The sequence below is a fragment of the Macrobrachium nipponense genome, chromosome 39, assembly GCF_015104395.2.
Source record: "Macrobrachium nipponense isolate FS-2020 chromosome 39, ASM1510439v2, whole genome shotgun sequence".
Lineage (NCBI taxonomy): Eukaryota > Metazoa > Arthropoda > Malacostraca > Decapoda > Palaemonidae > Macrobrachium > Macrobrachium nipponense.
Window position 1 is genome coordinate 51,834,017 of NC_061099.1, and position 21,076 is coordinate 51,855,092.

Sequence of the window (21,076 nt, forward strand, 5' to 3'; positions counted from 1 at the left end):
TGTGATGATGAATAGGAACATGTTATGCAATGATCAAATAGCAATTCTGTTGGCAAAATGTAAAGCAAAAATGGGAATGTTGTTACGGCACTTCAAAACAAGAAAAGCTGAACATGATTATGCTTTATAAAACATATGTTCGTAGTCCACTTGAATATTGCAATATGATATGGTACCCACACTATCAAAAGGATATTGCACAAATAGAGAGTGTACAAAGGTCCTTTACAGCTAGAATAGAGGAAGTTAAGGACCTTGACTACTGGGAAAGACTACAATCCTTAAAATTATATAGTCGCGAAGGAGAAGAGAACGCTACATGATAATTCAGGCATGGACATAGATAGAAGAATAGCAGAAAACATCATGGAACTAAAAATATCAGAAAGAGCAAGTAGAGGTAGATTAATAGTGCCCAAAACTATACCAGGAAAAATAAGGAAAGCACACAGGACATTAATCCACTACGCACCAGCATCGATAATGCAGCGTCTATTCAATGCGTTGCCAGCTCATCTGAGGAATATATCAGGAGTGAGCGTAGATGTGTTTAAGAATAAGCTCGACAAATATCTAAACTGCATCCCAGACCATCCAAGATTGGAAGATGCAAAATATACCGGAAGATGTACTAGCAACTCTCTGGTAGACATTAGAGGTGCCTCACACTGAGGGACCTGGGGCAAACCCGAACGAACTGTAAGGTCTGTAAGGTCTCTCTCTCTCTCTCTCTCTTGCATTTTCATTCTCTCTCTCTCTCTCTCTCTCTCTCTCTCTCTCTTCTCTTCTCCTCTTCTTGCATCTTGCATCTTGCATTTTCATCCAAACCTCCCTCTCTCTCTCTCTCGCTCTCTCTCTCTCTCGCTCTCTCTCTCTCTCTCTCTCTCTCTCTCTCTCTCTCTTGCATTTTCATCAAACCTCTCTCTCTCTCTCTCTCTCTCTCTCTGCATTTTCATCAAACCCACCCCCCCCCCCCTCACCCCCCTCTCTCTCTCTCTCTCTCTCTCTCTCTCTCTCTCTCTCGCTTCTCTTCCCCTGAAAAAAAGATAACATTTGTAGTCTGCATAGGATTGATAGGTATGCCTACACGGTAGCCGGGAAAAATGTCACAGGAAAAAAAGTCATAATTTCGGTTAAGGAAAAAAATGTCACAATGTGACAGACCTTTGAATGTCTTTGAGACAAACCTTGAAGCTATAATTATAAGATTATAGGGGATTTTCATCTCCAGGTACTTTAATCTACTTCCTATTCCGCTCTGCTCTGCTCTCTCTCTCTCTCTCTCTCTCTCTCTCTCTCGTCTTTTCCTCTAAATCTCTTTCAAAATTCATACAGCTTTTTTGTTTTTTTATCTTAACTACTCTGACAGTACTTGTAAATGTACATTTATCATAATTACATAATTAGATACTTGAAAGTTTTTAATTAATGTCATAGAAATAGGGGATCTATTTCTTGTAAGTCAGTCCAAATCTTTGTTGCCATATTGCATTCAAGCAATGTTCAGTCATTGTTTCCAATCTATTATTTTGTCGGAGGGAGAGAGATGTCTGTATACGATTTTCTCATTCGTCAAACTTGCTCTGTTATGCTTTATTTCATATTTCCTTGCTTACCAATTTATTCTTTAAAAACGATATTAAAAATCAAGATATTTGTAGAAAGGAGAAATGTCTTCAGACATATACCGTTTTTTCTTTATCTGTTGGTCACACCCTTGAGACTCCACGCGACTAACAACAATACAATTCATATGTTTTGTTTGTTTTTTGTCTTCAAAGCTGTATTTCCTGTGTGCACCACATTTTGGTCAAATTAGCAGTATCTTTTCATGAGAGACCTTACCTTACCTTACCTTACAACTCGTTCGGGTTTCCCCAGGTCCCTCAGTGTGATGCACCTCTAATGTCTACCAGAGACTAGCTAATGCATCTTCCGGTATATTTTGCATCTTCCAATCTTGGATGGTTTGGGATGCAGCTTAGATATTTGTCGAGCTAATTCTTAAACATATCTACGCTCACTCCCGATATGTTCCTCAGAGAGATATAATTAGGACTCTTGAGGCTTGGCAGATGTACGGTTATTTTATTATCTAGGGGGATTTTTTTGTTTTTGTTTTTTGACTCAGGTCAGCGATTGGCGATGCTGAACCAACAACCTTATGAAGTGACGCCAACAACAACCTTATGAATTGACGCTCTCAAAATATTATAGGAATTCGCATGATTACGAGGTACATGATAAAATATATATTTGTTTTTTGGGTGGGGGCCGTGAAAATTTCGGGGTCGCACGATACATAAATATATATAAAAGCAACCCCTTTTTCTGAAACAACTCTGGATAAATGCATTCTCAGAGAATGAGGGCATTATAAAGCTTCAACAGTCAAAAGCAGTGGAAATAGGACAGCCGACTGACTGACGTCATGCAATCCTTTTGGGTATTGGGAGCAGAGGGGCAGTAGCCGGGGGAAAGGCCTATCTATGGGGGTATGGGTCTTGGGGGGAAGGGGGGGGGGGGGGGGGAATCTTGCTTAACACTGTTGACCAACCTGCCAATATTTATTTCTATATTGCCGGCCTCCATAGATTACTGTGACTTTTTTTCCTGTGACATTTTTACATTTTGTGTGATTGAGTTTTTTGTTTTATCCTAATTCATTCATTCTCTCCTCTCTCTCTCTCGTCTCTCTCTCTCTCTCCTCTCTTCTCTCTCTTCTCTCTCTCTATATATATAGATATATATATATATATATATATATATATATATATCTAATAAAAGGAGCCATAAAAACACCAAAATGTAGAGAGAAAAGTACTATATTTCAGAGACTGCTGTCTCTCTCTCTTCAGGTATATACCTGAAGAGAGAGACAGCAGTCTCTGAAATATAGTACTTTTTCTCTCTACATTTTGGTGTTTTTATGGGCTCCTTTTATTAGATGGAATTCTGTTGTTACAGAACACTTTTACCAGTCATATATTATATATATATATCTATATATATATATATATATATATATATATATATATATATTGTATATTATATATATATATATATATATATGTATAATATATACTCTCTCTCTTTCTCACTCTTATATATATATAATATATCGTATATAATATATATCTCTCTCTTTTGATATAATTATTAATATATATATAATAATATTATATATAAATATATATATATATCATACATACATATATTATATCTGAATGTATGACCACTAGGGAAGTGAAATCAAGACAGTGCAAGGGGTTTGTAGCCACTTCATGCCTATGCCCACCAAGGGGGTTAATACGTTTGAGAAAGGCCTTCAGGTGAGGGACAGCTGTCTTGGATTAAACTAGGTGCTGGATTAGCCAAGGAGGGGCCAAGGACGTTAACAAGATACTCTGAATCCCTTTGGTTTCCTTCTTAAATCTCACTCGAACATCTTGTCCAGAATTGATATTTTTGTGTGTGTGTGTGTGTTGTGGCGGGTTGGGGGTTGGGGTTGGGATGCAAAGGAACAAGGACTTAAAGTAATGTCAGAATGATTCGATATAAAAACTAAGCTGTAACTGGCCGAGAGTATAGAGTACTTTTTGTAGATATTGTTCCTTCAACATTGTCTCTAAAATAAGTGGAGTTCTTAGAATACGCAGCGTTATTGCTGAAAAATGGAAATTAGGTTAATCTAAAATTATGCCTATATCCTTGACCCCATTCCACACATGACATTTGATGTAATTTAAAAGAAAAACCGGTGGGTATCAGAAAATCTTTAATCCTGCCCAGCAGCTGTTCATCACCTGGAGACCAACCCCAGGCGTAATGACCTTGGTATGCATACATAGGTTGGTTCACTTGCCTTGGTGGCCATAGTGGTACTCATTTTACATACATACATACCATATACCTGAAGAAAGAGACAGCAGTCTGTGAAATATAGTATTTTCTCTCTATGTTTTGGCGTTTTTATGGGCTCCTTTTATTAGAAGGAGTTCTGTTGTAACAACATTTTTACCAGTCGCCATATATATATATTTACGTGTGTGTATGTATAATATATATTTTCACAAAATAAGTTATACAAATATACTGTGTATATGTATTCAAACTAATCGTGTTAGGCTTCAGTAAAACGGGGTGGTTTAGATTCCAGATTTTTAAATTTACAATAGTACAGTTTACCAAGTACTATAGCATCCGAAGATGTCTTCGACGCTTATGTGACTTTGTCAATCAAAGAATCTGGAGCCTAAACCACTCCGTTTTAGTTGAGCTTCGCATAAGTAAATATATATATATATATATATATATATATATATATATATATATATATATATATATATATATATATATATATATATATATATGTTTTAACTGAATCACGAAAGTTAGGAACGAGATAAATCCATAAATAAAGATATATGCCACGAAGGAAAAATAAACGAAGGAGTAACTGCGAGACCTTTCGACGTTTCCACGTCCTTTACTAAGCAGAACTGCTTAGTAAAGGACGTGGAAACGTCGAAAAGGTCTCGCAGTTACTCCTTTGTTTATTTTTCCTGGCATATATCTTCATATATCTTTATCTATATTATATATATATATATGTATATATATATATATATATATATATATATATATATATATATATATATAAATTCTTCTATTAAAACAGGATACGTCTCAAGTATAAAAGGCCCATTAAAACACTCTGTTTTAATGGGCCTTATATACTTTATATATTATATATATTATATATGTTATATATATTATATATATATATATATATATATATATATATATATATATATATATATATATATATATATATATATATATGGATAATTCCAGAAAGAACAACCAAACGGTCGCTATTATATTCGTATTTCAACCGTCTATTCGTGGATGAACAACTATTGCAGAAAGCTTTCACAACATTGGCTTTTCCATTCACCTCACACAACGCTCATCAGCAGCGTATCGAGCCCTCTAAAAAGACTGCACCATCCACCTGAACCTTTCACCCCGGATGATAGGACCTTCTTTCCAATAACCTATTTTCACGTCATCTCTGCAGTACTTTCATTTCTAGGTCTTCCCCACCAGGTTTGTATGTCCTGGCTTTTACTCATGTTCCGCCAAAACCCTTTGTTTGTGTATTGACTTGAAATTAGATTTTTACTTTCATTATCAGGACAATGGTACACTCGGTATTCTTATGACGTCTATACATAATTCCGTGTTCGTTCATGTTTACGTACAAATATTGCACAGCATTAAAATATAATCTCTCTCTCTCTCTCTCTCTCTCTCTCTCTCTCTCTCTCTCTCTACCGTTCACATTTTCAACACTTATTTAAGATATATCTATATATATTATAATATATAATAATATATAAATATAGCTTATCGGATATATATGATATTAATATATTATAGAGAGAGAGAGAGCGAGAGAGAGAGAGAGAAATTATATTCTTTCATGCTGTGAAATATTTGTATATGTAAACGCAAACAAACACGGAATTGTGTATATACGATATATGAATAGTGAGTGTAAAATTGTGCTGATAATAAAAGTAAAAATCTAATTTACAAAAAAGTGAAAGCTGCAATTCAATCTCTTTTGAAAACCTTTATGAAAGTATTGCACTTTAACTGAAGTTCACGTCCTATGCAAATTTAATATCACTGCATATATCGATAAAAATAAATAATTCTTAGCACCTTTGAAGAAACTTGAACGAGCAGTGTGAAGAGTAAATTCAAATTCAAATTCAAAAAGTTTATTGATATACATCAAACGGAGTGTAGCAGCAAGCTGGTATACCCACCTACAAAATTTAAAAGATTCCAGGCAAAAAAAATAATAATGAATAAATACATAAATGAAAATAAAAAAAAACTAATGAAAAACAAATATTTTACATTTTACATGAAAAGAATTTTAACCCGATTTATACAAAAGCAAAAGAGTAAAGCCAAATGAACTATTTAAAACTGCACTATCGATCCACTGAGACAGTTGGGCTGTAGAACAGTTGTCCAGTTTTCATTTCTTGGAAGTTATTGATATTTCTGCTGCATCTGATTTCCTACACAAGATGTAACAGTGGTAGTCCATTTTACCATTTATGAAATATATATCCGAAAGAATGAAACTGAAAATGAGGACAAAAACGCAAAAGCAATAACGTTATCCTGTTTTCGACTCTACATAAGAATGAATGTTTTTTTTCGTGTGGTATGAGAACTTCTCGACTCTCTACATAAAAAGGGATGTTTTTTTCGTGTGGTATGAGACTCAAAATCGGAAACTTATTCCTTTAGCACTTTCTGTTTTTATAATAAAGAGCTATGCTTTAGGATCGTGGGATATACTAGAAAACAATGCTTTATACTTGCAAGGAGTTTTAGTTGGATTTTAATGTCCTTGAATTTTACCAAATACTTCTTTGCGAGTAAATAAGACTTCTCCAGGAGATTTACTTGTACTGTGACGTGTTAACCATTTCTGGATTACCTCCTTACTACTGCTACTACTAGTAGTATTACTACCACTACTGCTGATGCTACTACTACTACTACTACTACTACTACTACTACTACTACTACTACTACTACAGTAAGTAACTGTTTTAGCTGGCAGTGTAATAAATAATTTTTTATTATTTATATCAAGCATTAGACGTTTATAAGCATGTTACGATATTTTGCTGATGTTATTTTTGTATTCTTTTGTCTCTACTGTAGACAGTGTAAAATTCCTAGGTACTGGGATAGTCAGATTTGTCATTATTGATCAAATGTTAAGTTTTCACTCCAATGTTTAATCATCGAATCAGGTCACAAATCTTTCTCTTCGAAGAAGAACAACATTTAACGCCAATGTTTTCAAAACGGCGAGTGTCATTTGGAGCGTTTTGTATCTAATTGTGGTGTTTTGTGTTTGTAACATCAAGAAGAACTGGTGACTGTTAGTAAATAATGATGACAAATTTGTTGAAATAAACAGAATGTTTCTGTGCAAAGACCGATGAAATAGACAGTATTATACCCTTGTCTATAGCGAAATCAAGAGAATTATTAGAGAGAGAGAGAGAGAGAAGAGAGAGAGAGAGAGAGAGAGAGAGAGAGAAAAGTGACGTTGCAGCCTCTAAAAAGGGGAAATTAAGGACGAAAGAAAAAAAAAACAAGAAAAACATGAAAACATCATTGAAAACGTTTTTCGTCGAGATCCCTAGTTCTCCCACTTCTGAAAGACTTTAAAATTGTATCTCCAATTGAAAGTAACAATAAAGACAAATATTCACAATTTCAATGGCATCTTGGTCTAATAAAAAAAGGTGAAGTATGGCTGATGAAGATAAGTCTTTTAGAAACGAGGAGAATAAGGTAAAATGATGAATACAGCAACAGACGGAATCGGCCTCTTTGTATCTCCCCTCACTCGCTTGACTCCTTGTAAGTTACACTAGTCGCATATTCTGCCCAATAGAAAATACGCCTGACAGAGAAAGAGAACGCCAACAGAAGAGATATATAGTAAACTAGAATGATTTGCAGTAAGAGTAAATTAATGATAAAACAATAATGTACGAAAGATGATGGCTGAACCCTAGGCCTTGGCTGAACCACAACACCATCGCGTAGTATGGCAGTTGGACGGTCAGAGGAGTGGTAAATATCTTATGAGCAATATGACGTCTTGGTAACCCAAGAGGACATGAATGCTAGTACTTTCCAAGGTAAGTAACACGCACTAACTCTAATACACAGCTACTCGAGATTTTAATGGAAGATTCCTTTTAGAAGAAATTTGTAGGAGGCCACTTATGATGCTTCTGGCCCAAAACATGATCATTCTTTGTCATCAAAAAGAAAATTACCATTTGCAAGTTTAGAACATGGTTATGACTTGAAATTGATGATAATCCAATCCACAGAAAAATATTCTAATGATAATACAGCAGGAGATCTGAAGGAATTGGCAATGTTACCATTATCTCTGTATATCTCAAAAGCCTAAGGAAAAAATAATTGTATTTGACTATATTTTAATATAAATTTTTTTTAACATTTGAGGGCCTAATGCGTTTACGTAGAGTAATTTTTCCTTCTGTTAATCCATTTATTGCATTAGTTTTTCCTTGACTAATGAAGCTAGATTGGGTATTAGCAGCTCAGAGAATTTCGATTTGTTTTTGCATTAACAAAAATCCCCATTGAGAATACTACAAATTCCTGTGTACCTAAGCGATTCCCACCCCCAGAAAAACCAAGTATTAAATAGATAAAGTGGTTTTAGACTGTTGATACTTAAGGTCAACTATCCTTGCATAAGTAGACTATTAATCCTTATTTAGTGTCATCATCGTCATCATCTGTGCTCTACCGTCACTGCAGGTCCGTGGCATTTATCGTCTTTTTCCGCCTGAATCTTCAGCTCTTTTTTTTCTTCTTCTTCTTCTTCTTTTTACTTTTTATTCATACGACCTGCCCTTGATCTTCTTACATGCTTGATGTTATACGTATTCGAAGAATTATGTTTTCTGATATATATATTTAATGACAGAGCTCTATTCAGGTAAAACTATTTGAAAATTGATGTCCCAATTATTCACAACGAGCCTACGTTCCAATGGAGCAGGCAGAAGAGCCCTGCGCTGAGATAACAAACTGTCATGGAATAGACAGACCTTGAAGGATACGAAATGGCATCTTAGATATTTAATAGCATTTTCGTTGATGTATTTCAACGACGGGAGTTTTAAATACCCAGAGAATCATCTATTTTATTTTCATGTCCTCTCAGAAACGATAGAAACGAGACGACTGTGGTTCTTAAGCTTTTTATTTCCCCGCCCCCTCTAAGAGATGGCCCTTTCTTTCACGCCCCCCTTGCATCTATGAGTAAAATTCCCTCCCAGATTTAAAGGAAAATGAAAAAAAATTGAGAGAAGGGGTTTTGAAGGATAAGAAGGGAGGTCAATAATTACGAAACATAGTCAGCCAACGAGCCTAACTAGAGTAGATTCTATAGGAGAGTAAAGTTACCAGGCGATACTTTAGCATTTTTTTCATAATCTTCTGAATGATAAGTTTCTCATGCTTGTAAAGAGAATAACGAATATAGTTACAGTTTTTTCCTCCCCTGGAAATTGCTGACGGCCCCCTAGGGGTGGCGCACCCCCCAGGTTAAGAACCACTGCTATAGGCGAACTTCTCAATGCTGGCCACATTTGACATTTCAGCCGAATAACAACATGTATATTCGTGTACCATGGGACTTTTAAAACTTTTTTTTCCTTTTTTCGAAGAAGTGTAATATTCCCAATAATAATCTAACTGAATATTATAATAAAACAGCTAGATTTTTTAGATTTCCAGAGAGGAAATTATCAAGGTTTCCTGTATCAGTCAGGGCACCCACCCCAAAAAATATTGTAAAGGGTTTTAATATTCCCAATCAAGAATAGGTCGGAAGATGACAAACTTTTAAGAAATACTGTTGGCAATATACAGACAAGTTAAAAATACGCCGTAGTTTCTTTGGCGCAATGGAGTTTTCTGTACAGTGTATGATGCTGTTTGAGCTGTGGCCCATGAAGCTTTCAGCCACGGCTTTGTGGTGGGTTGTCCTATAGCATTGCCAGACGCACGAGTATGTAACTTTAACCTGAAATAAAATAAAACTACTGAGCCTAGAAGGCTGCAATTTGGTATGTTTGATGATTTGAGGGAGGATAATCGGCATATCAATTTGCAGCCCTCTAGCTTCAGCAGTTTCTAAGATCTGAGGGCGGACAGAAAAATTGTGGACGAACAAACAAAAATCCATCTCGGTATGTTAGTTTTACAGAAAATTAAGAAATGAAACTAAGAGTTACAATAAACTTCGGAGGACACTTGAAGAGAACTAATCAAGGGGTTCAACAAAGCACAGCAAAGACAGCGACTGGAGATTGATACTCTGTGTCCTCTCTGTTTTGTTGACTCAACAAATTGTCAAGTGACCCTTTCATCTCATCTTTTTTTTTTTTTTTTTCCAGCATCATCCACTTTCCAATAACGTCTCCCATCGCCCACTTCATAAATCACAGATCGGAATAGTCAAGATACCGAATCGAGTTCAAAACAAGAATTAAGGTCACTTAACTTGACCAAAATGACTAATGACTGAAATGACTTTCAAGGGACAAAAAGGAAGGAAGAGCTGTTGTGTCCCTCGAACGTGGAAGAAGAAGAAGAAGAAAAAGAAGAAGAAGAGAAGAGAGAGAGAGAGAGAGAGAGAGAGAGAGAGAGAGAGAGAGAGACCATAATGGAAGGAACTCGAGATATGAATACAAGAGAGAAGAAAAGAAACGGCGACGACCAACATTGAAGGGAAGACAGAGAAGGATGGAGAGAAAATCGAGGGAGAGAATGATGCAAAATGCAACGGACAGAAGAGAGAGAGAGAGAGAGAGAGAGAGAGAGAGAGAGAGAGAGAGAGTATATCATAAATTTTCATACGAGCGCCCAGCAAGCCTTGAACCGAGCCGGAGCATATTAAGCTGCGTAAATATGGAAATGAATGCGCATAAGATTCTCCCAATTAGTTTTAGCATAATAATTCGAAATCTACGAGAATTGTCAGGATAAGCTGGGACGCTGGACATTGCGAGCATCGAGGAGGAGAAAAGATGTGGGGAAAAAATAATTGATAATGCAAAAGGGAGGCACTGCTGTTCGTATCTTTCCCATTTCATTAACCAACCTGTATCCCCCCTTCTTGATAGATCGGGAAACTGGCTCATTTCTATCCCCATGGAGCTCAAGGTTTTCTGGAAGGGTGATGGAACCCGGCGAAGTATGATTCTCCAGAATGTATGAAAGATACTTGGAGCTAGTGTTTGTCTATATTGTTCAGGAAAAGTTCTATTCTGAGTTTTAACTGCAGCTTATAAATTACCATAATGTTTTGCGAATTTATTTGACCATAAATAGTTAACAAATCTTACGCGCATTTACCTGCACTCCTAATTACTGAAAATGCACTGTTCGTTCACTCAAATCTTAACTTTCTTCCACAAAACCTGATTTCGACGTTTTGAGACTTGCAAATATGCTCGGTTCTGTTTATATATAGGTTTTCGTCTGATTGGTAAAAGGAAATACTAATCATTGGTAATGACTAGGATGGTAATCTTCCCTAAAGAGCCGAACTAGAAGAAAAATCACCTTCTTTTTGGTTATTTCCATCTTGAATCATTTCCGGGTGGCACACCCCAGTGACAAACACAACACCGAAACCGGATTTGAAAGCATTCAGGAAGAAAGAATCTTGGAGTATGATTATGAAAAAGTTGATGAAGTATGTGGATATAATTCCACCTCCACCCTGTGGTAGGAGTGTATGAATACTACCGCCGAAGGTCTTGCGTGTCGTAAAAGGCGGCTAAAAGGACAGCTGCTGCCTTGCAGTCTACCTTTTTAGTAAAAGGCTAGGCCAACCGCCAATAACTGTGGAAATTGCTGCCTTGCAGTCTTACTTTTCAGTAAAAGGCTAGGCCCACCGCTAATAACTGAGGAAAACTGCTGCCTTGCAGGTGGACTTTCTAGTAGAAAGCTAGACCCACCACCAATAACTGTGGAAACTGATGCCTTGTAGTCTTACTTTTGAGTCAAAGGCGAGGCCCATGCACCACCAATAACTGTGGTTGATGACAGCAAGGGCATGCAGTCGCAAAAACCTCCTTGCCAAATAATAAACTATGCCTGATGTTGTAAGGAAAGGCGCATCAGGCAACCGACCCCTTAGTGTAGGGATAACAGTGTGAAAGAAGAAAATGGATACAATTCCACATAACCGCATTGCCAAATCTCCAGGAAAAAAAAAACTTAGAAATGTCGCGAGAAGATTTATTGAGAGAAAATGGAAACAGAGAAAGAAAATAATAATAATAATAATAATAATAATAATAATAATAATAATAATAATAATAATAATAATAATAAAAACCGGCACTTGAGGGACGTGAGTCACTGGAAATGCTTAAGGAGAAGATAATTAGCCAACTCTATCCCTTCTTCCCTCTGCACAAGGAACAAAGGCAGGTGTGTCCCCACTTGACGACACAATGCAAATTGATCATCAGCAAAGCACCAAGACGCTATGCATGTATAAGTGAAAGAATACGTTAAAAGAAAAGGGACAGGGAGAAGGGACACAAGTAAGAAAGAGAGAAATATACGAATAAATAGAAGGCAGATAGATAAGGAAAGCGGGTAATGGGAAGGGGACAGGTAACTGGCACAAATAAGAAAGAGAGAAATACATAAATAAATAGATAGGCAAGGGTATAGGTCTTCCTCTTTCCCACCTTTATCCCTACACTAAGGGGTCGGTTGCCGATTACACCTTTCCTTACAACATCAAGCATGGTTTATCATTTGGCAAAGAGGTTTTTACGACTGCATGCCCTTGCTGTCATCAACCACAGTTATTGGAGGTGGGCCTCGCCTTTGACTAAAAAGTCCACCTGCAAGGCAGCAGTTTCCACAGGTATTGGCGGTGGGCCTAGCCTTTTACTCAAAAGTAAGACTGCAAGGCAGCAGTTTCCACAGTTACTGGCGGTGGGCCTAACCTTTTACCCAAAAGTAAGACTGCACGGTAGCAGTTTCCACAGTTATTGGCGGCGGGCCTAACCTTTTACTCAAAAGTAAGACTGCAAGGCAGCAGTTTCCACAGTTATTAGCGGTGGGCCTAGACTTTGACTGAAAAAAAGACTGCAAAGCAGCAGCTGTCCTTTTGTCGTCTTTTACGACACGCAGGTCCTGTGGTGGTAGTATTCTTACACCCTTACCACAGGGTGGAGGCAAGGGTATAGGTGGGAGACACCAAAAATTCATCAGTATACCCTATCGGTATTCTCGCATACAGCTCGTTGACGAGACACCGCAACGAAGAATCAGATATCTAAGCTTTGCACCTTTAGCCTGATTATTTAGTCTTTAATTCAAGCGTGACCTTGATACCTGAACGACCATAATACAGTAGTTTATGTAAACAAACTTCAAACCTTGGAGAATGCGTGTATAAAAGAGAGGGAATGTGTGTATCTTTTTTCTTTTGAAACGAACATTGCTCTCTTAACCATACCATGACCGTTCTCCACTGATAATTGGAGGATTGATTTGTCTGAGAGAAAAGATAGAAAAAATACTGCGATAGGAGGATTTAAATATAGATGTGGTAAAGATAAACAGAACAACGAGAATCTACACGTCTTTGCAATCTCTAATCTCGCTCAGGAGCGAAAACTCGAGACGCTAAGTGAACTCGGCCAAATAGTTCTTGTTCTTTCCCCTTGCGTCACGGACAGCTGAAACACACACCGCTTTCTCTTCTTAAAAAATATTCTTTTGTAAATATTTATTCAAAGCTATTATAACCTCACACATTTAAATATTTACAAAGATATTATTTTGGGAGGTAAAAATGATCATCCTGTTTCGCTATCATCTTTCATGCCAGGCTTGCCAGCCATTCTTGTGATGATTATTATGGTATTGTATCTCCTTGCAGCCTGCATCCTTAATTAAGGAATGGGAAATGAGAATTTTGGCGGACCATAAACGTGAAAACTAATGATCTTTACCAAGGTGTCTACAGCATTTAATTACCGGTTTTCTTAATTGTGATTTTATAATATATATATATATATAATATATATATATATATATATATATATATATATATATATATATATATTATATATTTATATATGTGTGTGTGTGTGTGTGTGTGTGTGTGTGTGTGAAAATCAATTCTTCTGTTAAAACAGGATACGCCTCAAGTATAAAAAGGCCCATTTAAAACACTCTGGTTTAAAGCTTAGTACTACATATATTTCGGTGGACTAACTTCCACCTTTATCAAAGGAGGATATATATATAATATATATATATATATATATATATATATATTATATATATATATATATAATGTATATATATAATGACAGGCAGAAGCGCTTTCTCGTGTTTATTCACGCATCGTCGGGGCACAAAATGAATAAACACGAGAAAGCGCTTGGTACTGACCTTCTGGCTGTCATGTTCCTGTGGTATTCGCTTATATACTGAAGTCGCGTACATCTACTGTGATTTTTTATACACACACACACACACACACACACACACACACACATATATATATATATTATTATATATATCTATATATATATATATATATATATATATACGAATATATACATTGTGTGTATTTGCAGGTAAACATATAACAGTAACTGTCACCTAAAATATTTTCGGTAGGATAAATATTTCCATATCTTCGCATTTGTTGATATGCGTTAGAATTTTGCAAAATGAGTCATGATACTAATCTTCTATTCCAAATGAACATGAATATATAATTTTGAAAACTTATTCGTGTTCCTAGGATATCAAGGCATTATTGCACTTTATCTTTTCAGACCTTTCATATGCAAATATGAATTTGTAAAACTGAGATTTATAGCATTGGTGGGATTTGCGAAATAAATCTGCTTACAGATATTTTCACCTTGCTAATACGGGCTGTGAAAGCAATTCTAGATTTTATCTACGTTAAACCCTGCAATAAAATCTAACATTGAAACATTTGCAGCGACCCTGTCTTACGACTGTTGGTTTCAAAACAGTTTTCTATTTCTTTCTATTGCTTGTGGCAACGCTTTTACTCAATTCAAGTCATTCGCATAGTCCTATGAATGAGAATAAATATCAAAATGAATTCCTAATTAAACAAACGTGGATAACAGCCGGACTAGCTATAAGGAGCGCCACGTAAGACTGAACTAAATCGATCATACTAACTCAGTCGCCTACCGTGAAACAAGACATCACGCAAGGAGCCTATACCTCCTACTCGTCTGAGCCCTTTGCAACCAATTGATTCTAGAGCTCTGACTCAATATTGATGGCAGTTGCATCTGTCTTCCTGTCTAAACTATAAAGGAAAACTTTGTTTTGAAACAGATATTTCTATGGTGTAGTAATCATTGTTCCCAAAATCACGACCAATTTCCTAGGCACAACATCCACGCAAGTTCAAAATTTTTCAAACGAGGTATCCTTATTCTAACCGTCTAGCGCGCTCTCTCTCTCTCTCTCTCTCTCTCTCTCACACACACACACACACACAAAGGCACGGGTTGAAAGTACAGTATACCCTCTTCCCGCCGTCCTTGGATGTGATAGCGAGCTATTAACTTCGACTGAGATGTATATAATGCTTCAGTCTTGTCATTGTTTCTCTATTTTTCCTTATGCTAGAACCTTCTCGCCCATACGAGCACGAGAGGTTTGCACTGAACAGGCTATTCGATTGCGGGAAACTGAAATATTTGGCAGGTTGTCAACAAATACTATTTGATGTATGAAAGTACAAAGCAGGAATGCATTATGAATCAAACAAAAGTACAAGAACCGTCATATCCCCATGAGATGAAAGTTAAACTGCTACTGGCACAGTGATGTCCGCAGCTAGAGCCATGAGACTAGGCTACAGTAACGTGTAGCTTCGTCATACCAGATTCTTTCTTCACAGGATATTCTATATATATCCTGACGCACGCACAAACGCGCTTACACACCCCCACAAACTTGGCATTTCCTGCTTCTCATTATCATTTAGGTTCTTTTTTTTTTAGTTTTCGTTCGGTGATTCATACACAACTTCAGTCTAGTTCCTTTATTTGTGATTTATCTTGCATTACCTCTTTTGTTAGGGGTTGTTTCATTGTTTATTCTATGTTTCTTTTATGTTTACGTCCATGAGCTACTGACTGAATGGCCGCATTAGAATTGCTTATTTGTTCTTCATTCGATTATTGGCACCGCATATGAGCCCTGATTCAGTAGGCAGGAGACAGACGGCGGTTACACAAAAACAGTACGAAGGGCAGACCCTGGCAGGGAGATAGATAGGCAGACACAGAAATAAGTAATTATAATCCGGCCACTCAGTCAGTAGCTCATGGACGTAAACATGAAAGAGACAGTGATAAACAATCAAATAAGCCCTAATAAAAGTGGTAAATACAAGATGGATCACAAATAAATGAACTAGATTTACTTTTTAAGAGAGGTCGCCATAGAGAAAGAGAGATACTTATGTATGAAAATTCTTGCGACGTTTCTGGCTTTCTCACTTCTGGTGAGTTAAGTTCGGTGATGAAGATCGTTTCCTTAATTTGTAATTTATTGTGCCAGGGAATTAGTTTTCTAATAGACTGACCGCTTAATAATGAAATCTTTTGGAAACGGGTATATTTGATAAAATTATACCTTGTTGAAAAAGATTAGTTTTTGAAACCGAGAAATCTCTTTTGGGTAGAAGTTAATTTCGTAAACATTACTGACAACACGCAGCTACCAATAATTCCAACGAGAATGATATGAAAGACGACCTTACATAATTTCAACATGAAAATGATAAAGAAATATATACTTATTTTGTTGTGCAAATATACTAGATCATTCACAGAGAACTTTCGAGAGCTCATTATTGAGACAGGAGGTTTTCGCGAATACTCTGCAAACCTTTCATTTCACTGGGAAACCAAATTGCTATTGGATTTTATTCTTCCATAAAACAAGTCAACATAAACAGAAGCAATGTGTGAGCCGATATTTGCCTTAAATTGAAACAGTTGTCAATACGAGAAATGATGAAAATGAAATGAAAGAGAGGAACGCAAAAATAAAGCAAGACAGACAGAACAAGGGGAAAGAGCAGAGTGGGAAGCTAAATCAAATTGGCAGGGAAAGAACAGCAATGGAAAAAGGGGAAGAATAGCAAACTGCGAAAAGAAACCAAGAGTCCAACAGAGGAACTATAAAGGGTCAAGAACCAGAAGTGAACGAAAACGAAAACGCAAGGAACAGGAAAACAAGCATGTAAAGAAAAAAAAAAGAAAAGATGAGAACAAAGAAAAATGAAAGCCAAGAAAAACCAGAGTAAGAAGGAAAAAGGCACAAGCATGGCTAAGGAATCAAGGCATACAGGATTTTTTTTTTTAGTATATTAATATATTAATATTCATAACAAACCCACGTGCTTATGGTCCAAGCCACAGGGAGAACCCACAGAGCAAAACAAATCAGGAGAAAAATATTCTCGGGCATTCCATTGAGGTGTTAGAGATGTGTATTTCTGGTGATATAAGTTCACTCTCGACGTGGTTCGGAAGTCACATAGAGCTGTTGATCCCGTTGCAACGTAGAAAGACCATACAAACAAACAAACAAAAAATAGAAAAATAAAGGAGGAAATAAAGAACACGTGGATTAATATCAGCAGATATAAATCGTAAAGATAAATCAGGTGAATAATTTCGTCAATATAGGACAGACAGTCTGTTTGTTCGTACTCCTAGGCGGGGAGCTCGAAGGGACGGTTGTGGAACACCTTGCTATAGAAACTATGGCTCTGCTCAGGGTGTAAGGACAATGATAACGTGGTCATCGGTCGACTTTAGAGGTAGCAGCTGACGGGGGACATGAGATAACCCAATTTCCATCCATGTTGGACACCTAGGCTATAGTCGGTCACAACAGTCGACAGACAAAGATATAAACCGTCCCCAGTTACCCTAAAAGCCAAAACATAGTCAGGGCACCGCACATGAATAAATGGAAATTAAATTAAAACAATACCAATGAAATAATTAAAAAATGCGCCGAAGTTTCCCCGGCGCAATCAAGTTTCTGGACAGCCGCTAACCAAGGCCACCGAAAATAGATCTATCTTTCGGTGGTCTCTGTATAATGCTGTGTGAGCCGCGACCCATGAAACTTTAACAACAGCCCGGTGGTGGCCTGTCATATCGTTGCCAGAGGCACGGCTATAGTTAACTTTAACCTTAAATGAAATAAAACCTACTGAGGTTAGAGCCTTGGAGGCCTGCAATCTTGTATGTTTGATGATCGGAGGGTGGATGATCAACATATCAATTTGCAGCCCTCTAACTTCAGTAGTTTTTAATACTAAAAAGAAGAAAGGCAGAACGTGTAACAAGAAAGGATATTAAAGAAAACGGGAAATCCAGTGGCCTTCAATATTGCCTAAGGCTGTGCAAGGGAAACCAACCCTTATCTCCTCTTGATTTAACAAAATAAATCGTTTCTAAATAACTCGAGCATCAAAGGGTCAATGATGCGGTGATTGTGCATAAATTAAAACATCTCTTCTGTTTACGTCGGCTTTTATGAAAGCGAAAACTGTCCTGCCAATTCCTCATTTACATTATACATTATGAGGAGTGGAATGGTTTCCATGAATATATACTCATGTCTGTTTGTCTAACTATCTATCTATCTAGCTATCTATCTATCTATCTATCTATTATATATATATATATATATATATATATATATATATATATATATATATATATATATATATATATATACGTGTGTGTGTGTGTGTGACTCGGGTAAAAATACATATAAGCTAATCATAAAAATTATTTGAAATGAAAATAACATAATATATATATATATATATATATATATATTATATATATATATATGTATATATATATATATATATATATATATATATATATATATATATATATATAGCTAATCGGGTAAAAGTATACGTAATCTAATCATAAAAATGATTTAAGATGAAAATAACCAAAGAGAAGGAAGGTACTTTTCTTCTTTAGTTCAGTTCCTCAGCGTATCAGAGCTTTTAACACTACCTACCATCCTGGTCATTACTTGTAATTAATATTTCGTTTGACCAACCAGATGAAAACCTAACATAAACAGAACAGGGCATATGTGCAAGTTTCAAAACGTAGAAATCAGGTTTTGTGGAAGAATGTTAAGATTTGAGTGAACGAACAATGCGTTTTCAGTTATTAGATTTGTTTACTTGTTAATTTCAAATAAATTCGCGGTGGTTCGTTGTTATTTCCTGAACAAAGCTTGAGAAATTGTTAGAAGATAGACAGTCACTTGGCGTCTCTTTAAAAAATAACTTACTGCTATCCCAGTGATAAATTGTTGTGGGTTGCTGTTATTATTATTCTTTGTAATAAAAATCCACAAGTATAGTAAACTATGTTACTATGTCAAGTATACAAGCAAAGACTTCGAACACCTGACAGGTGCATCAGTGTTAATGTTGAAAGGCCTTTTAACGTTAGCACTGATTCGAAACTTTGCTTGTTCATTTTACATAGTGATATAGTTTACTATTTAATTTGGGATTTTTACTACACAGCATGGTTTTCATGAGATTGTGAATTTCTTAGTAATTATTATTACTATTATTTTTCATTTATTTATTTATTTATTTTTTTTTATCTATCACAGTCCTCCAATTCGACTGGGTCGTATTTATAGTGTGGGGTTCCGGGTTGCATCCTGCCTCCTTAGGAGTCCATCACTTTTCTTACTATGTGCGCCGTTTCTAGGATCACACTCTTCTGCATGAATCCTGGAGCTACTTCAGCCTCTAGCTTTTCCTCACTCCTTTTCAGGGATCTTGGGATCGTGCCTAGTTTTCCTGTGATTATGGGTACAATTTCCACTGGCATATCCCATATCTTTTTATTTCTATTTTCAGATCTTGATACTTAACCATTTTTTCCCTTTCTTTCTATTCAACTCTGGTGTCCCATGGTATTCCGACATCAATGAGTGATACTTTCTTCTTGATTTTATTATTATTATTATTATTATTATTATTATTATTCAGAAGATAAGCCATATTCATATAGAACAAGCCCACAGGGGCAACTGACTTGATATTCAGGCTTTCGATGAATATGGCGTTCTTTGACAAAGTGATAATATGATTAGAAGTCCTTCATAAACGAGAGCAGTTTAAAACACAGTCATTAACGCGGAACACGGACGAATATCAGACAAGCTATAGTAGATTCACATCAACCTTGCTTTTGATGTCTAGGCCCGTCCCTTACGACGCTCCTGATTGACTGTTGATAAACCAATCACAGGGCTGGAAACTCTCAGTCTCTCTCGAGAATTCGCATAGGCAGGATGTATGTTCCGCCTCTCCTGAGGGATACTTTAGAAAGACGCATCCCTCACGAGAGGTGGAACATAGCTACATCCCGCCTATGTGAACTCTCTCGTGAGAATGAGAGTTTTCAGCCCTGTGATTGGCTTATCAACAGCCAATCAGGAGCGTCGTAAGGGACGGGCCTAGACGTCAAATGCAAGGAAGTTTGCGTCTAAGCAAAAAACTTAGACTGTCAGCAGTGCCATGAATAAATAAGAGCCACAATGACTTCCGAAAAAGAATATTCGATCCTGTGATGAATCGTCGACGAAAGCAGCAAATTCGCTCTGATCAATGGAGCTGCATTCATGCGACAGACAGGAGAACCTGAATGGAATCGCTACATAATACCAGACAAAGACTTTCCAATAAAACATTTTCAGGAAGTAATTTGTCAAGTGCTGCGCAAGAACCCAGCCTTGAAAGATCAGACATACCATTCTAGCTTTCTGTAAAAGAAAACCATTGAGGTGACTTTGTCTGTCCGTCCGCCCTCAGATCTTAAAACCGACCGAGGCTAGAGGGTTGCAAATTGGCCTGTTGATCATGCATCCTCCGATCATAGAAAATACCAAATTGCAGCCTTCTAGCATTATAGGATTTTACTTGATTCAAGGTTAAAGGTATCCATGATCGTGCATCAGGCACCGCTACAGGCGCCAACAAAATGTCATGAAAGTGTCATGGACAGCGGCTGATATTTTCATGTGCCGGGGCTGAGAGTCTTATACAGCATTATATGCTGTAGCGCCTCAGTGGCGTGATCAATATGGTCTTGGCCTGCCACCTCGGCGACCGAGAGTTCGATTCTCGGGCATTCCATTGAGGACTGAAAGATGTGTATTTGTGGTGATGGAAGTTCACTCTCGACGTGGTTCGGAAGTCACGTCAAACCGTTGGTCCCGTTGCTGAATAACCACTGGTTCCATGCAATGTAAAAACACCACACAAATAAATAAATAAATCATATACTGTACAGAA

General features: G+C 36.8%; 1 protein-coding gene and 1 long non-coding RNA gene across 4 annotated transcripts in view; one reads left to right on the forward strand and one right to left on the reverse strand.

Annotated features, from left to right (window-relative positions):
- LOC135210346 (probable histone deacetylase 1-B) overlaps positions 1-21,076 on the reverse strand; it is a 313,625-nt gene that overhangs the window by 204,906 nt on the left and 87,643 nt on the right. The window lies entirely within an intron of this gene.
- The window catches only part of LOC135210344 (uncharacterized), a 91,934-nt gene that overhangs the window by 16,879 nt on the left and 53,979 nt on the right, over positions 1-21,076 (forward strand). Inside the window, exon 3 of one of the 3 annotated variants that reach the window (XR_010313505.1) lies at positions 10,059-10,514. The exons of the other annotated variants lie outside the window; for them this stretch is intronic. This is a non-coding gene — a long non-coding RNA (uncharacterized LOC135210344). Of the gene's footprint in view, positions 1-10,058; positions 10,515-21,076 lie in introns of those variants that run through there. 3 annotated transcript variants of the gene reach the window in all.